This window comes from Periplaneta americana, chromosome 15 (assembly GCF_040183065.1).
Source record: "Periplaneta americana isolate PAMFEO1 chromosome 15, P.americana_PAMFEO1_priV1, whole genome shotgun sequence".
Lineage (NCBI taxonomy): Eukaryota > Metazoa > Arthropoda > Insecta > Blattodea > Blattidae > Periplaneta > Periplaneta americana.
In genome coordinates this window covers 163,941,217-163,955,815 of record NC_091131.1, presented here as the reverse complement: position 1 = coordinate 163,955,815, position 14,599 = coordinate 163,941,217, and the positions used below count along the sequence as shown (strand labels likewise).

Here is a 14,599-nt window from a genome sequence, read left to right as displayed (position 1 = left end):
ACAAAGGCAGTACCTGTGTAATAGTAGTACCGGTATTTTAAGTTAAATTTTACACTGAAGATTATTGTAATAAACATTTGTACCCACGATGACATCACTGTACGCAAGCCGCAATACATACGATATAATATCAATCGAGAAGTATAGAGCACTCCGTTCGGATCTCAGTGGCGGACTCTCAACTCAATCATCTGATGGAGACTACACAATATTGATTTATATATGGACAGATTATGTTTTAATTAACTTTTATTTTTATTGTTCTACAGGGACATCATTTTATTTTTACTAACATTTTTAATATTAACCTGGCTATACCTTCAGAGACCCGGAAACAGTTTGCTACCCCTTCCAAGACTGGAGTTCGATGATACTGGCGTAAAATACAAACAAATCACTTTACTAGGTATAGGAGGAAAGAAAAGTAGTTCATCCATTTACGTAGACAAGGAAATATCGCAATTTTGAGTTCGATAATTTTCATTGGGTTTTTTGTTTAATCAAAATGCAGTACTATATTAAGAATAAGTGTTTTACTCACGAACTGAGTTATCCATGCGAACGTATTCATTATGCAGTGTATATTATACTGTCTACAGCACATTAGCGTACAATATAGGGAATGAAGTTAAATTGAAAAATAATCATAATATGAATAATTAAACACATTTTTGAAAATGGTGGCCGTTCATTTCGATACAGGCTTCAGTTCTTTTGTGCATATTATCGCACTATAGACTATTGCATCTAACTCCAATTGCCAGTTCCGTCCTTCGTACTAGTAACTCATGTTGAAATAATTCTGTACCTACTCTATAAAAGAGTTCCTTACGTACTGTAAATTCAATCTTCACTTCTGCCCGACCCGCACAGATAAAATTACTCAGACATGCTATCTACTGTCCGTTCAAGTGGTTATGCCGTAGGATCGTAGAAAGGGGGGAAATCACGTGACAGTTAAATACTTAACGAGGCCCTTTTATTTACGTTATTTTAAACAGTTGCATAATATTACGTAAACGACCAATTCCTAACAGAAATTAATGTTTTCAGAAAAGAGCTAAGACAGCCCAGCTTTTACGGAGGGGCGAGCAGAAGCAGGTGGGTGGGGGAAATCTGGATGCGACGTAGGCAAACGGACAGTACCTGTGCGAAAATATGATTCAATATTGAAAGCTGACTGGGAAACGTGAACATATTTCTGGAACGTACTATACTCACTACCTCAGTGCTGTTTACTATATGCGGTCTTGATTCTGTGTGGAAGACACTTGGAACTTCATTACTGGAAGGGGTGGAAGTGAAGTACATTAAAAAACTCAGGTACAATAAAAATTGAAGTAAAAATAAAATTATGTCCCTGTACAACAACCTAGGCAAATACGTCACAAATTCCCACTCTTAATACAACTAGTAAATTTTCGTCTCCCAGTCACGATCTTTGTTTAGATTTTACAAGTTTCCGTTCAGAAAACAAATGTTTGGAAATATGCCTACTGAATACAGAGCAAGGATAGCAGCTATGTAGGGTAGCGGCAGGACTACACATATTTTCTATGGAGAGCATTTTAAATAAATCTAAGCCAGTCCGGTGTGTTATACAATGACAACGTTTTATATCCTCACTTATTTCCAGCTCTCTTAATAACACGTTAGCCCACCTAGTAGACTTTTTAAAAGTCGTATTTCGTGTCCCGCCTGTTCTACAGATACAAGTTGCTTTCTGTTCAGATTATTTTCTCCTATATACAGTATTTTCTTTATGCTTGGAATAACTCCTCTCCTGTTGTATTTCCTTACAGCGTAATGACATCTAGCAAATATTCTCATACAGAGAGATCCTTCGTTACTTCGCGGATGAACTGGTACAGTTCTACTGCATCAATAGGATGATTTTTCACCTGAAGCGAGAGAACAGACCACAGATTGATGCATCTTTGATTTTATTTCTCGATTAGCCAGTGTTCCAATATCCCTTATCCTCCTTTGTAGTCTATTGTCCGTGTGGGTGATTTCGTAGTGTTAAAAACATCAGATTATTCGGGACAAATAATGTTAACAACTTTATTCAGAATACGATGAAAGAGTAATGGAACGGAGAAAAATTCTCTCCGGCGCCGGGATTTGAACCCGGGTTTTCAGCTCTACGTGCTGATGCTTTATCCACTAAGCCACACCGTGATTTAAGACGGCGCTTATTCCGTCGGATCCCGGCCAACTAGTCACTCATAACGAGTGCACCTCAGCACATGTGTGGACTTCGGTCCTACGTTCATAGACATCTATGACGTAGTGCAGAGGGCGGCCACTAGAGGGAACCCAAGAGTTGGAGCTTAATCTGAGACGATTTTGTTCGACGCCGGGGTTGTATCCGGTGTGGCTTAGTGGATAAAGCATCAGCACGTAGAGCTGAAAACCCGGGTTCAAATCCCGGCGCCGGAGAGAGTTTTTCTCCGTTCCATTACTCTTTCATCGTATGATGACGCAGAATATCTGCATGGAAATATCATATGTACTTCGGTATATTAAAATAATATATATGATATGCGTAAATCACTTCGTGATTTAAGACGGCGCTTATTCCGTCGGATCCCGGCCAACTAGTCACTCATAACGAGTGCACCTCAGCACATGTGTGGACTTCGGTCCTACGTTCATAGACATCTATGACGTAGTGCAGAGGGCGGCCACTAGAGGGAACCCAAGAGTTGGAGCTTAATCTGAGACGATTCTGTTCGACGCCGGGGTTGTATCCGGTGTGGCTTAGTGGATAAAGCATCAGCACGAAGAGCTGAAAACCCGGGTTCAAATCCCGGCGCCGGAGAGAATTTTTCTCCGTTCCATTACGCTTTCATCGTATGATGACGCAGAATATCTGCATGGAAATATCATATGTACTTCGGTATATTAAAATAATATATATGATATGCGTAAATCACTTCGTGATTTAAGACGGCGCTTATTCCGTCGGATCCCGGCCAACTAGTCACTCATAACGAGTGCACCTCAACACATGTATGGACTTCGGTCCTACGTTCATAGACATCTATGACGTAGTGCAGAGGGCGGCCACTAGAGGGAACCCAAGAGTTGGAGCTTAATCTGAGACGATTCTGTTCGACACCGGGGTTGTATCCGGTGTGGCTTAGTGGATAAAGCATCAGCACAAGAACTGAAAACCCGGGTTCAAGTCCCGGCGCCGGAGAGAATTTTTCTCCGTTCCATTACTCTTTCATCGTATGATGACGCAGAATATCTGCGTGGAAATATCATATGTACTTCGGTACATTAAAATAATATATAAAATAATATATATTTATTCAGAATGTTTTAATGAACTGTCCTTCATTATAGCACTTCAATGATTTTTCGATTTCCAAAGCAATAACATAACTTGCATGACTTATAGATTGTTTCATCGTATTTAGTACCGGAATTGTTATTTGAATTTAGTTTTTTTTATGTTTTAATTGCTTCGCCCCGTCCAGCCCAACGAAAATAAAATTATGTGTATACTTATTTTCTACTGTATACATTTCCGTTCACAATTACATTAGATATGTTCTTGCTTGCCTATGATTTCGTGATACTCTTATGACGTGTCGTATTGTCGCTAGCTGTTTGATTTGTAAGTGCCTATTAGAATTTTAGAACACAAGAGGCGCTTACATTGTCACCATGTGCACAACAAATACTGCTCCTCCCATTCTACCTTAAACACATGTTTCCGAACAGACGTTGAAGGTTTCGAAAAAGAAACAATCTAAATGTAATCAGGTAACCCGCCACTGATATATGCCTGTGTACTGGAGATGTAGGGGAGTTGGACGGAAGGGAGGGGATGAAGCAAAGACAGTTTACTGCGCTGCCCCTGCGACGTCACTATTGCTAGTGATCACCAGACATCGAGATTTTGGACCCGATAGAATAAGTTTACTACGTCCGTACTATAGGCAGCTTTTTCATTGTGTTGGAGTAGGCAGAAGAAGAGACATGTGTACATGAAACCAAGTTCAGTCCAGTCTGCTGGTACTGTACAGTGACGTTCCAAAAAAAGGCAACTAATTTATCAAACATTAAAATAAAATGATTGTTAGAGGAGAAAAATTCTATAGGACCAAAAAATTAATCTTTACATAGATTAAAATAAAAAACCTATAATGCGAAATTTTCAAAATTAATTAATATGCACTTCCTTTCGGCTTCTGTCATAAGCACAAGTGCAATACTTACTCAACATACATAATAATTCTGCACTGCATACACAACTTATGAAGTACAATACATGGTACTGTTACAGTGTAGCCTACTACAACACACATTCTGAAGGTCTCAAAACTAAACTTTCTTCTGTACTCGGCAAGACAAAGTTTATATTGGGAGAAGCTCCGCTCTACATCACATGATGTAACGGATTTATTTTAGTAGGTTATTTTACGACACTTTATCAACATCTTACGTGATTTAGCGTGTGAATGAGATGAAGATGATAATGCCAGTGAAATGAGTCCGGGGTCCAGCACCGAAAGTTATCCAGCATTTGTTCATATTGGGTTGAGGGGGAAAAGCCCGGAAAAAACCTCAACCAGGTAACTAGCCCCGACCGGGAATCGAACCCGGGCCACCTGGTTTTGCGGCCAGACGCGGTAACAGTTACTCCACAGGTGTGGATGATGTAATGAATGCAAAACGAAAAAACACTAAGTCATTGAAATCTATCTTCGCTACCCCAGCAGTGTCCGTAGACTTCTTTCCTGCTAGATGTCTTTTATGTCACAGAATATCGCATATATTCTTAGACTAATCACATAGATATCCACATGTAGGCCTACAGATCAAAACTAGACTACTAGCTATTTTCTACGGGACTGTTTTTATTGTCAGAACAGTACCTCCTCTCCCTGCCTTATGAGTATGACTGAGTAAATACAGCACATGGGACGACAGGTAGGTCGCTACCATCACTGCGCCCGCCCACTACAGTCCAGCTATCCAACTTGAAATCGCACTGTTTTCATCTATCGGGTCTAAAGTCTCTAAGCCTGGTGATCACGATGAAATTTCTGCCGATCCCTGCCATATAGTATTGTTATGACCAGGCTTCGAGACTTTGGACCCGATACAATAAGTTTATTGTGCATGCACTATAGGTTGTTGACTCGTTGCAGGTAGATAGAGATGTGTAGGGGTAACAACGTTGCTATTTAGAGTAGAGTACGGTAGTATGGGGAAACACACATATATGTACATTCTGAAAGTAAATATATATTACACAATGATAATGCCAAAAGAATATGAAAAGCATTTATTCTCCTGTCTTTTATAAGCATTTTTGTTCATATACACAGTGTTAATAGTGGAAATAAGCATGTAGCAATTTTAATTTTTTCATTTATCCTATTGGTCGTCTTTAGGAAGTGCAGTTACAGTACCGAATTGCAATGTACTACAAGATACATTCTCAGTGTCTCAAACGTAAATCTTTTTCGGTTATCTGCCAAAGTTTGTACTGTAGAAAGCTGCGCTCTACGTCGCATGACGTGATAGAAGCAAAACGAAAAAACCTAACATCATTGCAGTCTCTGAGAGACAGTCCTTTATTCTCGGGTGACTCTATGTCCACTAATTTGTTTATGTTTCACAAAGTTCCATATCCGTTATTTTTACATAAAATTGATTTCCACTTCTGTTTTACACGTTCAGTACATAGTGTACTTGGTGTCTCATTAATTCTCTGCATCATTTTCTAAATTAATTTGAGGGCTTCCGGCATCTCTTGCTCTGACTTTTCTAACCGTGTAATACTGGGTGTTCAGTTCAAAGTGTGTCATAGCTCGCTGTATGCCGTCATGTGGCTAGCCGATGAGCCTAGAGAATTCAATCTTCCTACATTTCCTCAAAGGTGTATAACCTATGAGGCAGAGAAGTTGCCTAGCAAGTACGGCGTTCATTCTGAAGAGTACGTACCGATACGTACGGTAACGCCGGTAGTGGCAGGAATGTGAACTGTTTGGAAATACGTACTGTCGGGATATGAGGAGAGGGTTAAGACGATTACTTACGTATTTGTTGACATTAACTTCGACGGTCAACATGGACACGAAGCATTTGATTTGTGTTGTGGAATGTTACCGTACGCAACCGATGATAACAAATACCGTGCGTACGACTTGCCGGCGCAAAACACAGTTCGAAAGAGGTTAGGTAGCACACAGACCGTACAGACCGCCATCTGTTGCTACGACGTTCAAGTTATACCGTACACGTTCTCAAGTTCAGATTGAAGAACGCCTTAAATAATAGGCAACTTCTCTAACATATAAGCTGAAACTCGCTTCAAATCGGTGACCCAACAACAGTGACGTCATGACACACTTTGAAATGAACACCCAGTAGTTTCAGACACAGTTTGAAAGTAGGTTTGTATGAAAACCAAATTATTCGTCAGAACCTTCAAATCCAGAGCGTTTTCCTTTGCGTATTTGTTGGCATCCATTCTAGTACACTTTACCACTATACTCAGTACGCCGTTATGCGGATTTCCCACTTAACTGCTCTATTGGGTCCGAAGTCTCGAAGCCTGGTAATCAGGTAACCTGCCACTGATATATGCCTGTGTACTGGAGATGTAGGGGAGTTTGACGTAAGGGAGGTGGTGAAGCAAGGACAGTTTACTGCGCCTCTCCTGCGACGTCACTATTGCTAGTGATCACGATGACATTTCTGCCGATCCCTGCCATATAGTATTGTTAGTTACCTTGAATTTACGCCAACTTTATTTTATAGTCTTCCCTTCAACAAAATACTATTATTCTGACATTCATTGTTCACTGTGATGTATGCAATGGAGGGGGAAAGGAACTGGCTAAACTACCCTTTATCTCCTGCCTGAGTTGTCTCATAAGTGATGCTTTATTGGTGTCACTTGTGAGGTTCAAACCTGTCTTCGGACAGCTGACTAAACAACAACAACAACAATACTTCACTGTGGAGCTTTCACGTGTAGCTATTCTACAGAGTGTGCAGTAAAATGCTGCACAAAAATAAAATAACGGAGCGTGTAATGAGAGTTTTCGTGTTCAAGATACACCTTTATTCTCTAATATCATCTCCTAAGTGCATCCTACTTACGAAATAATACTACATTCTCTTTTTCTTGGTAATTTTCTTCGACACTTGTCGCAATCCTTTTATTTATTTATTTTTTTTTTGACATTATGTAGGCCTATTTAACCTAACAGGATGCGCGATAGCGTCGCGGTTAAGGCGTAACGCTGCAAAGCCAGAAGGTTGTGGGTTCGATTCCCGATGGGATCACCGATTTTCTCCATTGATCTAATGGTTCCGGCCGCACTATGGCTCCGGAGCTTCTCAGCATCTAACTCACAGCAGGGCATCGTGCCTCACTGATCTTCACAGAGCTTATCGCTCTGAGTGACATCATCTTCACAGTCCCCGTTCCTCCCTCACGTAGCTCCTAGGCGTGGACAGGTTCTATATCAGTTTCATAAGCAATATCAGTAGTGGCAAAATGGCATTATCAAAGCAGTGTATACACATTAGAAAACGATTATTTCATGTGAAATGGGAGGAAGAGTTTTTTTGCTGTTTAGAGGGGGAGAACATACGATGTATGTTATGCTCGAAAATCTATTAGGCATCAATAAATTTAATATACAACGGCATTACTCCTTATGTCATAAATAACATGCTGAATTAGAAGGTAAGACAAATTAAATGTTATTTTTCGTACTATTCCGAAGAAAATTTATGGTCGTAACATTTGCATAGTATACTAAATACGACATTATACCTTAAACACGCTTCATTAAAAGGTACGAGGAATTACATGTTGTTTGTACGTATTATTCCCCCCCCCCCCCAAAAAAAAATATATATATATATATCAAATGTGCGTAGAAAACGAAATATAATTTTCTGACATTATTTTAGGTCGAGAACGTGCAAATCTATTAAGTAATCTTGAGAAACGCCAGAGTATTCAAGAAAATAAACGTAGACAACGTGATGGAATATTATTGGCTAGTTACGCAATTTTTCGCCTGTGATTTAAATCAATAAATTCAATGATGGAGAAATAGTAAAGAGGTTTATGATTAAAGCTGCCGAATTAATTTGCCAAATTGAATAACAGTTTTCGAGTCTGTCACGTTAACCAAGCGCTTTCCTAATAATTCGCCACTGACCGCCTTAGCGATTACGATAAGGTGACGCAGGTCACAGCAGTTTATATTTCACATCCTACTCTGCAGTCTCCTCTCCTAGTAAACAAACTATTTCAAATCGAGTGCCTCATGTAACAGAAAATTGTGCCCATGTAACTTAAATGAGTCGGGCATTTCCTTCGGGGTTAATGCGGCGGTACATAGGACTGACATCCCTTCTGCTATTAATACCGATGGTCTGTAAAGGTAGAATTCTCAGCCTCTCACCACCCTCTGGACTCGATTTGGCCTATAATGGGGATAATTTTTCCTTTCCATTTTACTTAAATAGTGAAATGATGATAATTGAAAACAGTATACATGGCAAAGATGTTTGTGTGTATAAAACATAATAGCACACACAAAATAGGAAAATGAGATATTAATGATCCAGCCATTTCTTACCCCAGCTAGGTCAGTAAACCCTGAAGCCATGAAGAAATGAAAAATCCCGCTTTCAACTGTTCCTGAATATACTGTACATTATTCCAGCCCATAGTCTATCGCTTTACCGACTTTTAAATGGCGTGCCTGATCATTTTACAGACGTAGTATTATTAAATTCTAATTTCATAACAGATTCAAAAACAAGATGTTTCACTTCATTTTACAAGACTTGCGATACGATTAGATATACTTACAAGCATAGTTTGGTGTTCAAAGTCTATTCCATGTTTATACATTAAGGAATACGAAGACCAAGTAAAGCACGAGGAAGATCCATGGAAGGACGATATACATGCAGACCGTCATTTGTTGTTATTCAGAAGACACGCATGCGCAGAATGAGACGCAACAATTAACGAAAATGTGAGGACGTACGGAAGGAACTTTTACGAGTTATCCAGCTTTAGGCAATGTTTCACCAAAACGTGTTAACTTCAATTAGGTAATTTTGAGCAAGGTCGGGGAGACACTTGCTGACCTAACGTCTGTTTGTAGTGGAAATATGAGCGGTTTCTCGCAACGTGCTAGCAGCTACCGAACACTGCAGTTCTTTATAGCATAGGAAGAGTATAAGCTTTGAGTTAAGAGTCACTTTTAAACGTAACAACAGCTGGTTTTCAAAACACAAACACTAGTAATTCTGTTGATACACACGGTGTGCTGTACACTGTTCAATTAAACACAGTTGGCTAACAAACACTACTACAGCCCCCAACACGACCTGCCTACACTGCACACAACAGCAAGGTCATTCACTGATAGTGTTATCCGATCGTCCAGTGACACCCACACTGTCACACCTGGTGAACACCTCTAGATCCGACTAGCCTCGCTATAGTTCTCAAGAGAAGAATCCGCAAGTTAGTTACAACTTGCACCGGATCCGGCGTGAGAGGGGAACATGGCGAGCACTGTGGAGGGAAATAGAAAGAGAACGAGTGATCGTGATCGTGTGTTCCCTGGCATCCACCTGCAGTTGGCTAAGGCAAGGGCGACAGCAGAAGCAAATACCAAGAGAAATTGAATATACTCATTATATGATACCCTTCGGAAGTAAAGACCTATCCACATACTAGCACACAGGATGTACTGTGATAAAATTATTATACACGGCAGATAAGGACGCGCAGATACAATAGCGGTGTGTTTAGTTCTGTAGCTGAGAAGACTGCAGTGTTGCCAACTCAGAATTCTATTTACCGCTGCACAAGCTTAAAAAAAATCGCTAAACTGTAGATGAAAAACTCCACATTTTTCTTAGCACATCACTATACAGTTTTAGGAACTAGAGAATTTTATAAAAATGTAGACTAAATTATGGAAAGTGTGTATCACTTCGTAGACTCTATGGTCTATGCAAAATCGTATGGACAATTAAATCTGAATATTTTGCATTCAATATCACCTTACACCATTTAGGCCGAGCTTTCCAACTATCATCGGCAGCTTCTACCATAGCCCTCTCTAGTCCTGGCCGGGCCCTGGTAAATGTGGCAACGTCGCAGCCCGTCCTATCAGCTCAGCAATGTGCCACTGTGTTTCAGTGTAAGATGCTCTCCTCGCTTGTGCATTTGTGCCTATATTTTCATTGTTGTGATGTCTGTGATAACACAAATTTTTCATAACCATGTCAGATAGATGTATGTGTAGTGCCGGGCTGCTTAAGTAACTACGATAAGACAATAAAAGCAGAAGAATAAAATTATAAGTTGTTTTCGATTTCCTAAAGATTCCGAGCTACGCAGTAAATGGATTCGTTGGGTTCCACGGGCAGACTGGTCACCAACTAACACATCTGTGGCATGAAAGGAACATTTTCATAAAAACTGACTTGAGCTTTGAGAAATACACCGGCAAGGACGAAAACGCGGTCATCCGGTTTTGTGTGAAGGTGCAGTTCCGAATGCATTTCCAAATTTTCCTTCATATCTAAGCAGTGTGACTGAAACTAAATGGAAAAAATCCGCAACAGAGGAGAGAAGAAATTGACAATCGCCTTAAAAACCGAAAAGAAAGAGACAGACGAAGAAAACCGTGTGTAGCATTTTTCTACTTTTTTGGAAAATGTATCAAAGAAACTGTCTAAAAAAAGACGGGTCACTATTTAAAAACGAATCTTGTTGAACAGTGTATGAACTGAACGTAACTGATGCTCCTAAAATAACTGTTAGCATTAGAATAACAGAGATTTTAGTGTGGAAATGCACACGAATGGTGGACGTCTACCAAACAAAGTATTAATATGGACAGCCTCTAACTTGCTAATAGCTGTAAAAATTCTTTGCTCACAGAATGAATTCACCGATGTGCCGAAATTTTGTCCCGCAGGAGTTCTTTTACATGTCAGTAAATCTACTAACATGAGCCTGTCGCATTTAAGCACACTTATATACCATCGACCTAGACCGCGATCGAACCCGCAACCTGCGCCACCCAGGGCGATGTATCCTCAATAATTAATTATAAACTCATGTTTAATTTATATCCAGAATGCCAAGTGTTAGGATATGATTAGACTCAACAACATCTTGTCATTACCACACCCTCGATAGCCTATCTACGAAAACTTTCCTCGTTGTTTAAAGTATCCCCTTCTTTAATATCTGAAACTAGATAGTTCTTGTGCATGTTAGGCAGTATTCAGAGAGTGAAAAAATTGTGAAGATTCAAGTAGATTAAATTCAAGTATAAGGAACTGTAGACTACGAAAATGGACGATTGTTTGGGATAGCTGCAAATAAAACTGATGATCTCGCGCGAACAGTATTGTACTGATAACTTCTTTAATTAGTGCTGCATTTTGGTAATTTTGAAAAGGTGATAAATGATAAGACTTGTTGTGGTTAAACAACTTTCAGGGCCAGGTTCAGAAGAAATACAATATGTAAATATATCTTACAACAAATACATGTATGTGGATTGAAAAACATTGTGTATCATAACTGACAATAATAGGATGATCTATATTGTTTAGTGAACTCACCAAAGATTAAGGAAGTCATTACTTTTCCTTTGAAATAGAAAAACGATGTAGCCTACTGATTTTCTCGCATTTAACAGTTACGCAACAGGATAGGACGGCAACTAACGTGCAATGCATGAGGCAGGAAATGGACATGGTTATACCTAATCGAGTTAACTTAAAACGTTGATATTTTATACTTGCACAATGAAGAATTTTGATGATACCATATTAAGGGAACTGGGTAGTGATGCCTGTGCGATTAAAAAATTTCAGTACAAAAATTTAGTTCAATATTTCTAGGCTTTCAGTGCTCAGAGTGGAATAAAAATTGCCATGTGATACAATCAATCATTCTCAATTCAGTGGTATATAAGACAATTAATTAGTTTCGTATCCAAGTGCAAAAGAAAGGCCCTAACTGATAACCTGTTTTCCGACTTTGTTAAATGTACCTCATTCTTCAGGTGTACATTACTTTCTACAATCTTCACTCATATACCTTGCATTTTTTAAACTTATATAGTAATGTGTATTGTAAATACTAAAGCAAAATTCAGTTAAATATTTCACCCCTAGTGAAACAGAAAAATATTGAACTTTATTTAACATTTTTTGCAATTTTTTTCAATGTATTTTTTCTCGTGTTATATCTGCGATATTCTTAAACCCGTAGGTTTACTATGTAGTACACAAGCTGCAGAAAACACTGTAAACATTTTATGTAAATTGATTCAGTAGTTTCAGAGAAAAATAATAATAATAATAATAATAATAATAATAATAATAATAATGATTTATTTAACCTGGCAGAGTTAAGGCCATACGGCCTTCTCTAACACTCAACCAGGAGTAAAGACTGCGTTACAAAAACACTACAAATTTACAAATTACACTACAATTTTACACACAAAATTGAATAAGATAATAATAATAATAAAAAAATAAACAACAAATAAGAAGAAATCGGACATAATATATAACATACAGAAAGAAAGAAAAAAGCATAATAATATGTGAACAGCAGGTCAAAATAAATGAGGCATACAAAAAAAAGACAATTATTCATAATAATAATAATAATAATAATAATAATAATAATAATAAAATAAGAATAGTAATAATGATGATGATAATAATAATAATAATAATAATAATAATAATAATAGTAATATTAGTAATAAAATAGCGCAGTACAAAGTATACAGTGAATACAATATTTCTAAGTACACACAATAAGGAAAATTAAGATTATATATAGCTCAACTTATCACATTAGAGATATAACATTATCGGAAAATATGAAAACAAAAATATAAAATAAGTTGAATATCATTAGAACATAAAAAAAATGTGAAAACGTGGAAACATGCAATACAACACTTGTCATAATAGTAAGTTAGTTTGGCAACTCGTCATAAGATAATTTTCTAACTTTGATTTGAAAGAATTCAATGTTCGGCAGCCCTTGACTTCAGGCGGCAGAGAGTTCCAGTGACGAGAGGTAGCAACAGTGAAGGATGAGGAATACAGAGACGATGCGTGAAGTGGAATTTCTAGCGTGTTATCGCGTTGTGATCGAGTATTAATATTATGATAGCGAGAGAGAGTATGAAATCGAGCGAATAAATAATAGGGGGATGAAGAGTGCATAATTCGATATAAGAGAGAAAGTGAGTGCAGATTTCTCCTCTCATGTAACCTAAGCCATGATAACTTCTTGAAAGAAGGTGAGATATGATCATAGTATCGAACATTACAAATGAAGCGGACGCACGCGTTATGAACACGCTGTAGTTTCTGAGCGGAATCAATCCTGAGATCACTGAACAAAACGTCGCAATAATCGAAGTGAGGTAGAATGATGTACTTACGTTTGAAAAATGTCAACTTATGGAAAACTGCATTTAAAAAACAGAAGGATATATGAATTACATGATCAGTCAAATTTAAAGAGGTTATTTAAAGGGCTTACCTCCAGAAATACCTCCCAGAGTATTTATATTGCTTTAAAGAGCAAGTTTTGTACTTTTTTAAAACACAAAATAAGAAATCGGATTTTTGACCTCTAATCACTACCTGGTTCCCTTAAACTCTGGTTTATGAATAACTAATATTGTTATCCGCAAGTAGGCTAGATATAAAACAATTATAACACCTTTACAGAAGAAAAACTTAAAAATATTGCCTTCCTCTGCCGGAATCACCAAAAAACGCCAAATAAATAGCTAGCCGCCGACGGTAAAATAGTCCTGAAAACACCAGATTTAGCTACAAAACCGCTGACTTGGCAACACTGGAGAAGAGCCTTAAAGCGGAAATGAGGAAAAGCACAAACAGCTTGTTTGGCACAAAGAAGAGGTGATGTCCTGTGTCTTTTGTTGGTGCGCGTGTTCACTAGAGGCCGGAGCCTGCCACAGCTTCGTTTGCAGACTGTTCGATCTGTCTGAACAAACCCAGCTTATCTAGCTCGTTGAGCACAGCAGTGCACGGAAATATGACGTGAAGAAAACAGAAAAACATATAGTATAACAAAAAGGATCGCCGAAGGAACTACTAAAATTAATTCTACTCGTACTTAATTTAATTTAACGTGCCTTTAAATTACATAAGCTGTTCAAAGACATGGTGACGACGAAGCGATAACATAGAAGAGAAACCGAAATGCGAATAATCGCTGGAAATGAAACTGGATCCATGTGGGGATGTCTTGAAGTGCGGATAGAGAAAGGACCGGCTACGAATAAATATAAAAAAAATTCGTTTTTTAAGACAAAATCATTTATATCTGTAGCATTCACAAATGTTTGCATCTCTTGAACTGACTTCAGAACACGAGCAAAGGTATTTCTGGATCCATTGTGTTTTTTTATAGTAGGCCTATGTGTATTTTTAGTTAAATAAATTATTATTATTATTATTATTATTACTATTATTATTATTATTATTATTATTATTACTGTTG

The 14,599-nt window shown here is 38.1% G+C and overlaps 1 protein-coding gene and 1 non-coding gene across 2 annotated transcripts in view; one reads left to right on the top strand and one right to left on the bottom strand.

Moving 5' to 3' along the window:
• The window catches only part of LOC138715492 (protein bunched, class 2/F/G isoform-like), a 717,347-nt gene that overhangs the window by 386,050 nt on the left and 316,698 nt on the right, over positions 1-14,599 (bottom strand). The gene's annotated exons all lie outside the window — the stretch shown is intronic.
• TRNAF-GAA (transfer RNA phenylalanine (anticodon GAA)) lies at positions 2,753-2,824 on the top strand. The gene has a single exon. It is a non-coding gene; the product is annotated as a tRNA-Phe (tRNA).